Genomic DNA, 15,864 nt, shown 5'->3' on the forward strand with positions numbered 1-15,864 from the left:
CATTCTATTTATCGGAATAAATGTCAATATATTTGTCAAATTATCAATTCTATTAAGATTCACTCTGTGAAATTTAAAATCAGCACATATTTTATATTTATAAATATAAAATATATAAGTATATATAATATAAAAATTGTTTTGCATTGTTGTGTTGTGGTTAGGGAATCAGAGGCAACTCTGTTTTAAAGTATTATTCCATTATCTCTACCTCAGTGTTTGGTAGAGTTAGACTTAAAGCTTTACCATTTGTAGATTTACAGCCTAGAGGCAAGAGGAAACACTGTGATTAAAACATTACCAATTTAAGGCCTAATATCGAGGAGAAACATGGACTTTTCCAGGAGCTATGGAAATATTTGGTGATAGAGAGTCAGTAGTGTAAGTTCCTGCCTGGTTGGATGCTAGACAGGCCAGGAGAGTAGGTAATCATGCATATGAAAATTTTTTCACCTTTTTGGCTTTAGCTACTTTTGAAATGATAAGTATAATAAACAATTATATTTTGACAAAATACCTTCCATTCTGAACAATTCTGTCTGAACTGTTCATCTCTCTATGATCCCTTGTAACTAAGGTTAGTTTTGTTCCAGTAAGACAATCTATGCTGTCAGGGTAAGATATTTTGGTTGGTCTGTTCCTACAAGGAAGAAGGTTAAAGGTTCAGGTAGACATTTGTCCCAGCAAGACCTCATTTGGGAAATGTTAAGCTGCAGAAGTTTAGAAGTAGCTCTCAAGCAAGGCTTACTTTGAATCCATTAGCTCTACAAAGCTAACTCAGTTGATAAATAAGTACTTGAAAAGCCATCACCTTTGGACTTAGCTGTAAAGGCTTCAAAGTATGATCAAATTTGAAATGAAAATGACAAAATAGTCATTGACAAAAAATTGTAAATATGATCAATCGACCAAATGATATAAGCTTTTCCACTATACACAGAATTTTAGAGAAATAAGATCAATCGCATTTTAAGGAACAATAAGGGTTCCTTGTTACAAATAGGCAACCATGGATATATGCCTGTATAAAGATTACATCATTAAGTACTTAAATTTAGAGGGTACTACATGCTTCAGCAGCAGGTCTACCCAAATTACAATAATACAGAGATTAACATGGCACTTGCACAAGGATGATATGAAAATTTGTGAAGTATTCCATATATTTCATTCTTCTGATGCAAGAAATATAAAAACAGTTATTAAAAAGTTGATTACAAAAATACAAGTGTAACAATACATGTAATTCATAGAATTAAAGGTTAGTTTGACATCAGTGTATTAAATCTTCACCTTAGAAAGGTCTTTACATAGCATAACCTTTACAAAACTTGAAATTAGATAACATTGTCAATTTATCCCAAAGAAATAAAATAATATAAGGACCTAGGAAAAATGGAATCTTAAACTTCTTCTATATTGAATGCAATCTGAAAGGACACATTTATTAATGAAACTATACATTATATAAAAATGTAGAATTCAAAATATTATATCTAGGAGCGAATGAAATAGATTATGGATATTGTACAAACATAGATATATTTTTTCCCAAAAGCACTAGGAACATCTTTAGTTTCTATACTATTCATTTCAACAGATAAGTTAAAATTATTTCTGATTAAAAAAATCACAAACTCTGCAGAAATCATTATAGATGTATACAAAAAACTCTTGAATACATTTTGACATCAGAGTCAGGCAAATCACTTGGAAGAATACCATGGAATCCATGAATTTTTAAAGTAAGATATTGCTGTTGCTTTGTATTGTGAAAAAAATTATAGGGACACAAAAGATGGACTGGCATTTTTGAAATTTAAGAAACTTAACCAAACCATTACGACTTAGGAGAACAATTTGTACAGCCTTCCACAACTTCAAAGAGGTAGTGATACATAGTTATCCTTTTGGCAATATTAAATGCAGTTTCTTCCAAGCTGTTCTTCAAACCTGGTTTGATATAATGATTCAACAGAGTATCTTTTCTATTTCTATTCCCAGCAGCAACATGCAAGGCGGACAAGAGACCTTTAGTTTGGGGATTGGTATCTGCCACTCTGGTATTATTCCACATATAAGCACTGTGCAGGGGTGTCAGCCATTCAGAGTTATTGCATGAATATCTGCCTTGAGCTACCAACTCATGGACAATGTCTAAATGTCCACTCTAGGCTTCCATATGAAGAGGGGTATACTCATCCTCATCCCTAGTATTCATCTGGGTGGCCTTTTTGGAAAGTAGTCTCCACACCATAGTAAACCGTTTAATTTCGACATCCCAAAGAAGAAATTTGCTTGGATCCTACTCCATTTTTTTCTTGAAATTGATACCATTCCTCACTTTTTCACCTTGTTCCTTGTCTGAACATTAGGACCCTTGCTGTCTTCATGTGCAGCTTATATTAGGAGCGAGAAAATAGGAAACAATGCCTTCTTTGTAAATGATTTGGGAAATACCATGTTATAGTGTAAGAGAACTCACTATTCAACATATGGGCTTTAAGAGCTTTCTAGTAGCTTTCTAATGTTGGTATCCAACATTAGAAAAAAATGTATAATGCAGTAGTAAAAGAAGTCCTTTGTATGACTACCTAAATTCTTGTTTTTTTTTTTTAAAGACACTTGTTTTCATCTAAAAATAGGCCTGTCTATTGCCTTCAAGTGATTTTGATGATTGAAGATGCTTAATGAGAAGTCAAAATGTGTTAGTAGTCCTTTACTATCAATTAAATTTCACTTTTTCTTCTTGGAAAATATAATGATCAAAGCAATAGTTCAGAATCAGCAAGCAATAGTTCAGAATCATGCTTCAAGTGCAAGTGAATCACCAGTAAGTAATCCTCAATTCCATTTTCCACAAAGTTTTGTCACAGATACAATGTGCCTGCCTTCTGTAGCTGCTTTCCCAGCCTGGACCTATTCCTTCATTGTATAGGAAAAGTGTGATTCAACTGATTTCAGTCAGATCTGTTAGTAGAATTATCAAGTATTTAGATTCTTTTTAAATTAGTTGTGGGGCCTGAACTCTGGGCCTGGGCACTGTCCTTTAGCTCTTCAAATCAAGGCAAGCGCTCTACAACTTGAGCCACAGAACCATTTCTGGATTTTTCTGTTTATGTGGTGCTATTCTGGGAAATGGCAGAGCAGAAAGTGAAATGATGCAACTAAAAATATAAAAGCAAAATAAATTTGGATAATTATGGAGCAAACATGGGAACCATGGGAACCATGAAAGAGAAAGAGGAAAAGAGATACAGATGTGAAATGGCATAGCTAGCCACAAAATCCATGCTTCTAGTCAATTTACAGAGCAAACAATTTTTGTATTTTTTAGAAGAGATGGAAATAGAATTTATGTATTTACTTGAAATTAGTAAATACATTTTTAGTCGCCTACGTAAAGAGACATAGCTTTGACCAAATTACAGACAAGAATCTTAATCCTTGGGCTGGGAAGGTGGTTCAGTGGTAGAGTGCTTGTCTTGCAGCTTACTACAGTGTGGAGAGTACTTTCCAAAAGGGCCACTTATATGAATACTAGGGATGAGGATGAGTATACCCCTCTTCATCGCGTAGCCTAGAGTGGACACCTAGACATTGCCCATGAGTTGGTATCTCAAGGCAGATATTCATGCAATAACTGTGAATGGCTGGACACTGCTGCACAGTGCTTATATGTGGAACATATTGCAACAGCACACACACACACACACACACACACACACACACACACACACACACACACACACACACACACACATACATCATCAGATTTCTTCTTAAGTATTTTTTGTGTATGGTCTTAAGAAGAAATTTACATTACTAACTTGAATTTCTGACAGGAAAATATCATCACTGTACATCTTGATTCTATGCTCTCTGTTTTAAATTACTATCTAAGTATGTGCATTACATATGTACAGGAAAAATTAAGAGCCACACGGGTGGCTCAGGTCTTTAATCCTACCTAATCAGAAAGATGAAGTCTGATGACTGTGCTTTGAAACCAGACAAAAAAGAACATTAGATTCTGGTTTGAAAGTAACCAGCAAAAGCTAGAAATGGAGCTTTAGTATAAGCAGTAAAATGCTAGCATTGAGAAAACTAAAACAAAAACATAACAAATTCTGTGACAGAGCCAGGCCCTGAGTTCAAGCTCCAGTATTGGCACCAAACTAATGAATGATGAATGAATGAATGAACTAAAAATAAAATAAGTGGTCACATGTGGAGAGACAGGTAAAATGTAACAACCATGGTGATTGGATTACGTATTATTTTGTAATAAGTCAAATTATCATTTTTCCTAATCACTAATATTTTAATTGAACTTTTTTGTACAATAAACCATGAATTTGGCATTCATGTATATGTGTGTGTACATGTGCGCACGTGTGTGTGTGTGTGTGTGTGTGTGTGTGTGAGGTTGCAATGTTGCTTGCCAATGTGGACAGAGTGAGGCTGAAAAGAGCTATGTTGCAATATTGTTATTTATCAGTTTTCTGTCCTGTCATTTCAGTGGAACCACCCTTTTGTACATTTTATTTGTCAAATAATAACATCATCATAATCAAAGCATTTACACCATTAAGTTAGATAAAAGAGATCACTTTCAGCTCTTAGTATATGCTAGGAAAGAAGATCCACATATAATTAGGTAGTAAGTTATTGCTGTAAGATGACTGTCAGTACAAAATATGTATTTGACCTCTTAAATTGGATATACTTTTAAGATATACTCATAGAGTAATTTTGACCAACTTGACCAAACAGGTATTACTCTCCAGTTATTCCTGTGAAACTCAAGGTGGATAAACTCTTTCCGAATTTCTGTTGAAAATAGCTTTCTTTGTAAGATTGTATCTATTCACACTAAGATAATAAACCCCGTATTTTTTAGGTTTGAATATCCCATCATATTGACTGAAAATAAGTATTGTGGATATGTTTGTTAGATATACATTGCAAAAACAAACAAAAAAGCATGTGTCACCTCCAGATTGTGGATGCATTTGAAGTTGTATTATACATACAAAGGTTTCTTCATTAATAGTACTTTTGTGGGAGTAACTATCACAACGTTAATAAGGCTTTTTGAATATCTTTTCCAATATAAATAACATCCCAGAGTGAATCTTGCAATTTCTGAAAACCCTTTGAATATTTTAGTGTTATTTCAGTTCATTGACTATACAGCTAAAGACATTTCTGAAATAAGCATTGTTAAAATCTGAAAATGTAAGTGGGTATACAGGCTTTTTATGCATCATTTTATGAAAAGCCAGTTTATGAAAATAAAAGATATAGATTAAAAAATGGAAGTGAATTGGGTGAGCTACTTATTAGCATAAATTTATTTTCTATTAGCAAAGTCCTTTGAATGTATATGATGAAGTTAAATTATGTCCTTCGTGACACTATGCTTCAGTTATTTTTAGAATCTTTGTAGTTATAAGAGTGAATTTGTAGTATAAATAAATGTCTTTGAAAATGATTAGGATTAATCTTGTGTTTTGTTTCCTACTCCCAAGAAAATGAGTTATTTTCAAGTGTTAACAGTTTACAATTGAATCTTCAGTATCATAAGAAATTTTGAACAAATATAGTAGTATTGATGTCTTTTTTTGGGGGGTAGGGGAGTCTGGTAGTGGGGCCTGAACTCTGGGCCTGGGCGCTGTCCCTCAGCTCTTCAGTTCAAGGCTAGCGCTCTTCCACTTGAGCCACAGCACCACTTGCTGTTTTTTGTCTTTTTGCTTATGTGGTGCTGAGGAATCGAACCCAGGGCTTCATGCATGCAAGGCAAGCGCTCTACCACTGAGCCACCTTCCCAGCCCTTAATGTCTTTTTAAACCAATTGTATTCACAAGTTGGAGAGGCTTTAATTCATGCTTAGGCCTTGTTGTCTATGATTTTCTATCCTCTCATTCCTAACATTAATAATAGGTCAGACTGCATTTTTGGGTACATGAAAGGTAAATTATTTATCTGGGGTCAAAGGTGATTTTTATATCAGTCTTGCTTTAATAGCATTTTAAAGTAGTACCTTTGTCTCAAAATGTTGGGTATAAAAAGCAATCAAAATACTTCTAATGGTAAACAACTTAGTTGAGCTACAATGTGGAAATGATTGGTCCATAAGACCTGCAGTCTGTTTCCATCAGGAATTGGGGAGGCCATTCTTTCAGTAAGACAGTGTTAAACAGAGTTAGGGTCCCCAGGCAGTGTAGTGTTGAGTGAAGGGATAGAATATGATTTCTGCTATTTTGACCTAGAAATCAAGAATGTTATACTTTAGCAGTTCCTTTCACCAGGGAGGTATGCATTGATTCTGAACTTCGAGTTTTCATATTACAGTTCCCTATTTTCTAACAAAGATAAACTGAAATATCATGAGTGTACACAATAATTCTGGGAATTTTTCCTAGAATTTTAGTCATAAAATAGAATGAGGTTAATTGATACAGTCGGGGATGGACCTCAGGCTAACACTTACCATGTGTGCAATGTTGTACTAGTAATTACAACTCTGAAGACTTCAATATCATCATCTGAGAATTAAAAATATAAGTAGTTCCACTTTATGGAATTATTCTGAGGATTAAATTAGATACCATAGGTAGAGTACTTGGAAAAATAATCAATTAGCATTTGGCACATTCTACCTGTTATTTTATCATGTGGTGAATTCTAACATTTTTACTGTGATTTTTATTGTGTCTCTTTCTGATGTGCAATGTGATGTATTGATATTCAATGCATTGATCATTTTTCTGTCACTATGAGGAAAATACCTGCAAAGAAAATTTCTGAGGAGGAAACTATTATATTGACTCATGGTTTAAGAGAACACAGTTTAAGATCAGATGTCTCCATTGTTTTTAATTATATTTTTATTATCTTAACTAGTTGTACAAGGGAATTTCCATTCAATAAATCATGATTTAAGTGTAATGGATCTTTATATAACTTTTCCCTACACTTTTTTTCTTTTTTATTTATTTTTTATTTTATTTTATTTTTTTGTGAACATACTGTACAGAGGAGTTACAATTACATGGGCAAGATAATGAGTACATTTCTTATCAAGCATTGCAGCCTCCTCCTTTGTTTACCCTTCACATCCGTTCCCAGCCTCCCCCACCCCCTCATCCAATACTCCACCCCACCAAAGTTGATTGAAATTAATAGCAATTATCCATTATGTTAAAGTAGAGATGGTTTTACCAAACTGATTCTCACAATTCATCTTCCATTCAACAAGTAGTAACGTGTAACAATTCCCTTTGTTTTGCTCCTTATTAAATTTGTTTCCATTTTATTTTATAATGAAGGATGATTTCATAAATCTACTGTAGATGCAAAAATATGTCAATATATTTCTAACTGTATGCATTGATCTATACATACACATATATACACAGGTTACAATGATAATTTATAACTTCTGTAACTATACAAATTACTGAATTATTAAAAACATCGACGGCTCATGCCTGGAATCCTGGTTACTCAGGAGAATGAGATCTGACGATCATGGTTTGAAGCCATCCTGGGCAGGAAAGTCCATGAGCGTCTTATCTCCAAACAACCAACAGAAAATCAGAATTGGAACTGTGGCTCAAAGTATTAGAGTGGTAACCTTGAGAGAAAAAGCTCAAGGACATCACCCAGGCTCTTAGTTCAAGAACTACAATCTACCCAAAAAATCTAATTTACACCTCTGTAAGTAGAGTATTTCCATCACCCAAATGCACATCCATGCTCATTTGCAAGGTAACTCTGTTTTGTCTCTAGTACCACTAAACATTATCACTAAAGTAGCATTGGAACGTGGGTTCATTCTATCTCTCTAATGGATTTTTCTCCACTCAAATACTCAAGTATTACAATTGTTCTAATTATTTAAATCATAGCTTTTTTTTACCCCTAATACTAGAGTTTGAATTGAATGTTTTGTGCCCCTTAAATGGGTCTTACCACTTTGTCATGCCCCCAGCCCTAAGTTATCCTGATTATTTTTCAGATAGAAACTGGCTTCCTACTTGTGTATGAACTTGGTCTCAGTGCTCTTTATGTTATTCTTCCTGGAATTTAGAATAACAGGTGCATGGCATTGTGTACAGAACTTTCTGTTCAGTCTGGGCTTTAGCCACTATCCTCCCAACAGTTCACTCCCATGTAGTCACGAATTTCATAAGCTTGTCATTGCTGATTTTTTTTAAATCTTTCATTTCCTGCAGGTTCTTGAGTACTGAATTAATTTTTGTTTTCTTGGGTTGTTTTGTTTCATTTGAATCTATGTGTTGAGTTGTTCCTCACTTTTCCTTTTGTTTCTTTCCCTCAAGTTATTACCTAAAGTGCTAAGAGACCAATTCTTCTTTTTCAAGATAATCAGGGTGAGCATTATTTATTCCAAAGCAATTTCAGTATCTATGAATTGTATACACATGCTAAGCGCAGACTTTGGCATACGCAGAGAGATCATGAAATATATGAAGAAAATAAAACTACATATGAATGCCAGGAGGAGAATAAGCTATTATTAATTGTTTGACAGAGGTTTCTCTTCTAGTGAAAGAAATTGTATTGCTTGATGCAGGATTTCAAAAAATCATATTGCTAAGAGGAACCTAAACAATCATCTAATACTATAGACTTGAGAGTGATGAATTGACTTCCTGAATAATTTATTTTTGGGTCAAATAAAAGCAGGCTTCCAAAAAGAGAGTAGATTTTAGAGAAACATGATGAATTTTATGTAAATAGGTCCTTAGCTGATTTTGTTAATTTGTGAACTAATACAGGGAAATAAAGTACAGCAAGGTAAAAAAAAATAAATAACTTCACATTGAAATACTCATTTGTGTTTGTATATGTGTGCATGCATGTATGAATATGCACACGAACATGTGCATATGCTCATGCATGCATTCATCATTGTTGAGGCTTGATAGTCCATGGGAACTATTCCTCAGCTTCTGTGCCCAAGGATAGTGGTCTACTACTTCAGCCACTGCTACAATTCTGTTGTGTGTTTTTTTTTTTGAGATAATCGCTTGCATTTTCATGATTGAACATTGGTCTTCAGATCTCAGACTTTTGAGTAGCTAGCTAAGCTTATTCAGCCTCTGAGTAGCTAGTTAAAATTCTACCTATCCTCTGTGCTTCACTGCTCTTTTATTCTTTTCCTGAGGTATTCACAAGCCTAAGTCATATATATGTCTACTTGCTTTAAAAATATTCTTACTGCTTGGCACCAGGGTATCACATGTGTACTCTTAATTACTTAGGAGGCTTGAGGACAGAACCCAGGCCAAAATTTAGTGGACTTATTTCTCAATCTATAGCTGGGTGAATTGGATAATTTCCACCATCCTGCACTATCTAGAAACTAAGATTGGAAGGACTGAGGATCCAGGCCAGTCAAGGTAGCAAGCTAGAAAAGTTGGTGAGCAACTCTGATGCCATTGATGATGGGAAGGCAAAAAGGACAGTTAAGGTGCATGTTCTTGTGGAAAGGGAACCACTATCCTAAAATTAACCACAGATATGATGCCGGCCTGCATGAACAATATACCCCAAGTTGAAATCCCCACATTTTCCACAACCAAAATAAGTATATACATTAACATCCAAAAACTTAATCTGTTCTTTGTTCTAATATCAGCTTTGTCTGATTATCATATGATGTGACAGAAAATTTCTTCATTAAACTTATGATAATTTTAAAATACCTAGAAAATTCTTTCTCACTTATTTAGTGCAAATGAATGGCAAATTGCCTCATTTCTTACATATTTGACTACCACTATAAATTATTCATATATTTATTATTAATAGTAATATATTCTGATTTATTACTTTACTTTGTAACACTTTTTAAACTTTTTGCTTTTCTGCTGAAGTTGAAGCATTTAAATAGTATCATCAAAGTATATTCCTTGGATATTTAGGGGAGTTTTTTACAATATTTTTAACCAATGGCTTCTAAGAATTCTTAATTGGTATATTATTTGGTTTATTTTTAATTTCAAATTAACTTTATTGTAATGGTAATGTACACAGGGGTTACAGTTACATAAATGAGGTAATGAGTACATTTCTTCTGGAAGGAACATTGTTATATATTCCAACGATATTTTTGTACACTCAAAACAAGAACTGTTGATGCTTTTGCTGTTGCCATTGATCAATGGGTACTTTTGTTTTTTTTGTTCAAGCATTTTTTATTATAAAATTGATATACAGAGCGTTTACACTTAATTAAGTCAACTAAAGAGTATACTTCATTTTCTTTTCTTTTTTTTTGGGGGGGGGGGTCCGGTTGTGGGGTCTGAAGTCTGGGCCTGAGCCCTGTCCCTCAGCTCTTCAGCTCAAGGCTAGCGCTTGAGCCACTTGAGCCACAGCACCACTTCCGGCTTTTTTCTTTTTGCTTTTGTGGTGCTGAGGAATCGAACCCAGGGCTTCATGCTTACAAGGCAAGTGCTCTACAACTGAGCTACCTTCCCAGCCCCTACTTCATTTTATTTTCTAAATTTCAAATTTTGAGCTTAAATGTTTCCTTTTGTTTCTTTAGAGTAATTCTTTTATCAAAGTTTAGGATCAGTTAATTTAATTTTGCATGATTTTTACACATGTAAATTATTCAGACACATATATTTTGCTTTTATAATATTTAACATGTGGCTATTTAAAAATTAATTTCTTAATTTTATATGGTTAGTGAATCTAAATACATTTATTTTCTTATAGTATAAAAATATTTGTCCAGGTACCAAATACTTACAGTATTTTCAAGAAGCACATACTTTATTAAGAAAGGCTTCATTACTTGGTCACTTTTTGGAAGTACTTTTACTTGAATTAAAAAAAAAAAAACTTTGAGCTCGGCATGGTGATTTGTGAAATCCATTTTCTAGCTATGGTGGGAAGTGTAAATAGAGTTTATAATTCGGGAGAGACTGGGAAACTATGAGACCTTAGTATAAAACTATTCAGAGTGAAATGATTATGGATATAGCCATCCCTAGCATTATATACAGCACCTCGCTATCATATTCTAAATCTTGAGTTAAAACACCAGTAATATCAATCATCTGTTAAAATAAAAGGACACATGTTTCAAAATGTTTATTATTTAAAACTTATTTGCAAAAGTTCTCGTCTTCTATTAATTTTCAATTTACTTAATCTATTAAAATCCAAGTATATTGTGAGTATTTTATTTCTACTAAACTTTTAAATACTATGAGCAATATTATTATTTCATATATTAACATACTTTTACTGTTTGTGATAATTTCCTCCGTTTAATATGGTAATATCAATATTGCAAATGTGTGTATGTGTGTGTGTGTGTGTGTGTTTATGTGGTTTGTGTGTGTGTGTGTGTGTGTGTGTGTGTGTGTGTACTTTGTAATGCTTGGGAGTTCACACCATTGCTTCACATATGCAAAGCCAATGGTTTACCACTGAGCTATACTGTCTAGTTATAATCCAAATAGTGTTTTAAACCATGACTTTCATTCTTAGTATGCTTTTTCAAAATTATATATGATAACATGTGATCCATATTCTATCCACACTAGCAATTTTTATTGTAATTTAGAATATTTCCACTTCCAAACTCTTGTGTTTGTTATTTATAAAGGTTTTACTTTGCTTCTTTTCTCTCTTCATTCTTTTTCCCTTTAGAGTTCAACTATTCTCTCTCTTATTTCTTTGAAAATTATCATATTCCTATTACAACATGTATATACAACGCTTTAATTTCTATTTTAATTTTTCCCATTTCCACTGATTTTAGTACAAGCTATTAGATGGATTAAAAAGAAACTTGACTCAGGACACTTTATTTTTCTCCTTCTCTTCTCTGAATTCTTTCTGGTTTTTGAAACACAATAGCAATCACATATAGCTCCTATGTGGTCCATCATTCTTTCTCCTCTCACTTTCCTCTGTTGTACAGCTCAAGTTGTTATCATTCATCTTTGTTATGCTACAGTGTTATCTAAATCTTAACTAATTCCTGAGTTAATTTTAGTTGTTTCAAGTATTCTCTGAAGACATTTTTCTATATATAATATCTGGGGTGTTGTGTTTTTTGAAGGTACAAAATATGAGTGACTATCAAACATCTAGATATCTCTGTAGAATATTGGTCCACCTGCTCAATAAACTCCTATGTAAATTCAAGGAATACAGGTCAGTCAGAACAATCTTGTAAAATGGTGTAGCTTCAACCTTCATACTAGCTTTGAATCTTTGTATCATGATTAGTAGTGAAGACAACATAGTTCTACTACAATAGCAGACACATAGAAGAATGTAACAGATTTGTTGAAAATAAATTCTCAGTTGTATGGTCAATAGATTTTGAAAACTATCCTATGACTTTATGAAATAAAAATAGAATCTTAAATGGGTGTATTGGCACTATTGTCTTTCGGGATTTACAAAATGATCTTAGACTACTACCTCAATCCTTTTTTTTGTTTCTTTTGTTTTGTTTTTTTTGTCTCTCATGGGGCTGGAACTCTGGGCTCAGGTGCTGTCCTTGTGCTCTTCAGCTCAATGTGAGCACCCTACCACTTGAGCCACTGCAGCACTTCTGGATTTCTATTGGTTTATTAGAGATAAGAGGCTCATGGACTTTGCTGCCCACGCTGGCTTTAAACCATGATCCTTAGATCTCAGACTCCTGCCTAGCTAGGATTACAGGAGTGACCTACAGGCGCCTGGCCTACCTCAATCCTTACACAAAAATTTAAAATAAAAAAAGATTATCAAACAAAATGTGAGATGTAAAAACCTATAAGAGATAAATGTAAAAATTCATGACATTGTATCAGTAAAGGTTTCTAATGGAAATCATTAGTGGCTAAAGAAAGGCAAGAATATACTGGATTATATCAAGTGATAGCCTTTCATAATTCAAAGGACACTATACTCATAATTCAAAGGACACTATAACCGAAGTGAAACATATCCAACAGATAGAGGGAACATATTTGTTAATGCTACAATGTGAATGCTACAATGATTCTGAATCTTAAGTATTTTTATATCTTCTAATTCCATATAATTTTTCCTGAATAGGATATTTCTTTAAAGAACATGTGTAAATTAATAGTCAATAGGAGGAGCATATGAAATAAGTTACTCTTTAGTATCTAAGAAAAAAGACAAAGAAATCCCACGAGTATGACCCTAACATAAAAAATGACACAAAATAAAGTAATGCATTTGTGGAGAAATTGATAAACTCCTCATAATGATCGATTTTTATAATACTGCAATCATTTTAGCAAGCAAGTTTTCAAGTCTTAAAGGTCAAAAAGAATTGTATATTCATTACACTTCTATGAATGCATTAAAGAGAAGTAAAAAACGTGTTTCGAAAGGGAATTGTAGTTCATTGACAGTGCACTTGAAAATATGTGTGAGACCCTGGAAAAAATCCCCCAAAATCAAATTTTGAAAAGACACACTATAGAGGATGTACGTTGGACAAATTCCTGTAAGTGAATTTTATATCTATTTTAATGTCTGTTCTAAAATTTATAGCATTTCGATTTGAAGAAATGCAAGTTTGTGAAAATTAGGCTTTGAAAACCTATGAAGGTACGATTCACTTCCAAAGCACTAAAAGTATACAATAAAAGGAGATAATATATGGCAAGTGAATTACATGTGATCCTAAGTAGGGTGCCAGTGGCTCACACCTGTAATCCTATCTAATCAGGAGGCTGAGATCTGAGGATTGCAGTTCAAATCCAGCATGAGTAGGAAAGTTTCTGAGGCACTTATCTCTAATTAACCACCAGAAAACTGGAAGTGGTGCTGTGGCTCAAGAGGTAGAGCACAAGCTTTGAGCTGAAAAGTAAAGGGACAGTACCCAGGCATGGAGTTCTAGCACCACTACCATCAAAAGAAAAAGAAAAAGAAAGAAAAAAAATATGATCTTAGCCACCAGTTCATTGCTAGAATAATTTCTGCTCTCTCAACATGGCCTTTTTTTTCCCAGTTAAATCCATGGTCTTATATATGACTTGCTTGGAACCAGAATTATTCTTCCATTCTACTTTTTACAAATTTGCATGATTAGCTACCATGATTTAGAGCTAGTAGAAGAAACAGAGTGGCCTCATCCTTCATGTTCCATTTAGGAGTAATGTTTTCTCTATGTCACTCACATAGGTGTAAATACTGGCCTTGGCTTTATTGTTTCAAAGTTGTCTTATTTGCAGAGTCTTCTATAGTTTATTGAACCATTATACTTAAACACAGAACTTCTCTTTCTCCTATTCCTATTGTTTCTCCTTCTGTTAATTTATGTACACTTGGGTAATAATGCACAACACAAACACTGACAAAAAAATGTTTCTGAGAACCTTCTTCCCACTAAAAATTGGTCTTAATTTACAGAGCATTTAGGAAATTTGAACTTAATGTACTGCAGGATAATTTTTTTCATGTTTTTTTAATTGTGAAAATGGTAGACAGAGGTATTAGAGTTACATAAGTAAGTTAGTGAGTACATTATCTAATGAACATTGTTACCTCCTCTTTTGTTTTTCCCTGCAATCCCTTTTCTCCCCACTGCCCCAAATCTCCCCTTTCATCCCCAACTAGTAAAGTTCATTTTCAACATAGTGTCTTGTTCATCTCATTGTAACAATAGGTCATACTGTGTACTTCTTTTAGCATTTTATTTCCCTTCCCCTCCCCACATGAGAAATTTGTATATGCAAGTTGGAGCTCACCGACCTCAAATACAGTGGAAACGGGTTATACCATGGAGGAAGAAAATAGAAGAGAAACAAAAAAATCACATATTATATGGTAGATTGGTAGTTGGGGTGGATTTGCTAGGGCATGTTAGCTTGGTGAGGAGAGGAAGAAGTCTCGAGTCCCACCCAAACTGATAATGAAAAATGAGACAACCAACGGCTGAAGAATTTCAAGAACAAAGGCAGGGACTTATAGGTAACCTCTAGGGGCAGTGAGGGCAGCAAGGCTGGGCCTGTGGTTGTCATGCCTCTCTCGATGCCCTTGGAAGTGAGGGCCAGCTCTGTTGTGGGCTAGGCCTGGCTCTTGCCTTGAAGCAGGCACCAGGCAGGAATTGTCAGCACAGCTTCAGCCTGCCCCAAGGAGGTGGCCTATGTGGGTGCTGTACCCTGGGCAGCTGCTAGGGGGCTATACTCAGCAGGGCAGAGGAAGCATGGCTGGTAGGCTCCGCTCCAGCCCAGCCAAGCTCAGGGCCACTTGGGAAGTTCCAGCTCTGGATCAGGACCAGGAACTGCTCCCCTGACAAGTAGGGCCTCTGGGGACCTGTGCAGTGGCCGCCACGTGTGGGTTGTGAACCTCCTTAGAATGGCCGAGGAGTCTCAATGGAGAGGTGCATCTGCTTCTGTGCCTCTCCCATTTTCTGGATTCCTGCTCTCCTCCTGCCTCCTGCCATGTGCAACTACAGGAGTCAATTTCTCCAATCCACTGAGAGGCCATCCCGGAGATGTTCACAGGGCTTTCCAGGCTGCTTCACCATGCATGCAGGGCTCACAGGGTGCCATCCTCAAGGCAAAGTTTACCACCATTTCAGCTTGGCCACCCCTGCCTAGAGGACCACAAACTGCATTCTTACACATAAATCCAAGGGTACAGAAGGCCGTCCTGCATTCTAAGGCATCCTTTCCTTCCTCCTGCTCAGGTGTGGAGCAGCTGTGGAGCCAACTGCAACATCATGATTGATTATCTGAAAAGAAGAGGAAAAAAGCTTCATTGTTCCAGATACAACTGCCCCTGGGGTTCTCTGTGTACACTAGCCTTGTGCTTAGATAAGGATCCCCAAAGACCACCATG

General features: G+C 35.0%; 1 pseudogene; it reads left to right on the forward strand.

The window, feature by feature from the left end:
• Nucleotides 1–1,068: 1,068 nt before the first annotated feature.
• Nucleotides 1,069–1,168, forward strand: LOC122097299 (annotated as a pseudogene).
• The last annotated feature ends 14,696 nt before the right edge of the window (nucleotides 1,169–15,864 follow it).

Source organism: Dipodomys spectabilis, unplaced genomic scaffold, assembly GCF_019054845.1.
Source record: "Dipodomys spectabilis isolate Male_0828 unplaced genomic scaffold, ASM1905484v1 ptg000421l, whole genome shotgun sequence".
NCBI classification, from domain to species: domain Eukaryota; kingdom Metazoa; phylum Chordata; class Mammalia; order Rodentia; family Heteromyidae; genus Dipodomys; species Dipodomys spectabilis.